The following is a 1,071-nucleotide window of genomic DNA, read 5'->3' on the forward strand; positions in this document are numbered from 1 at the left end:
TTTGTCTTATGGCAATACCTCATTCTGAACACATAAAGCTTTAAGTTTCATGACTCTTCTTCTTCCTCCCTCTTTTTATTTCTTATAATCTAATGAATCTAATGAGTGGTGCCCAATGCTTATGGGTGCGGATCATTCACTGATGCATGGGCAACCTACAAGGGTCTACTTTCTTAAAGAATGATGACTCTCTTTGCCCCAACAGTCACCAATTGCTAATTGCTCCTCAGCAAGGAAGGGGCCTCATGAGCCCCTTTACCCTTCATACTCGAGGTTTTATGTGTCTTGATTTTGTACATATCTAATGCAGGTCCTGTGAGTTTATGTTGTGCAACAGCCATGCCATGTCCAGAGGAAAGAATTTTAAAGCTCTCATCTTCTCAGTCGTATGTTTTTTTCCACTTCTCTTCCAAGATGTTCCCTAAGCTTTGTTGGGATGAGGAGTTGGTAGAGATGTTGCACTGGTGGCTGAGTACCCACAGTCTCCAATTTTCATTACTCTGAACATTCTTCTTATCTCTGAATTTTTACAGTTTTCCAGTTCTGTTTTGTGATGTTTTCCTAGCCTTGGGGGAGCTGATATAGATATCCCACTTAGGTTTGAGACTCAACACTTATTCTCAGAACTTCTGCATCAATTCACTGAAAAGAAAGCTTTTCTGACCATGGCTAAGGGCAACACTATTCTGATCATTGGCATTTGTTTGAACTCAGTCACATTCCTTTCTTGCAGCTGGGAGGCACATTTTGACTCTTCTTTTGGATGATCAGATTATCAGTGTTAGTTCAAGAACAAATTCATAGATGGAGTCTCAGATCTGGCTATACCACAGTGAATTTCATCAGGGCTCCAGTTATAAACACTGGCCAGGCTCCTGTTCAGCCCATGCTAACATCCTTTGTACTGTTTAAAGCCAAAGTTTTTATGTACATTTTAGTTTTCGTCAGTTTACACCTTCTTGAATTTAGTGCAGATCCAATTCAGCTTTCTTTCTGCATTCTTACAGTCATCTCTATGTCCCATTCAGCCTTTTCTTGTTAACCTAAAGAATATAAAGCTTAATATGTTTG

The sequence above is a fragment of the Mus caroli genome, unplaced genomic scaffold (assembly GCF_978045245.1).
Source record: "Mus caroli unplaced genomic scaffold, Mus_caroli_1 scaffold_12, whole genome shotgun sequence".
NCBI classification, from domain to species: domain Eukaryota; kingdom Metazoa; phylum Chordata; class Mammalia; order Rodentia; family Muridae; genus Mus; species Mus caroli.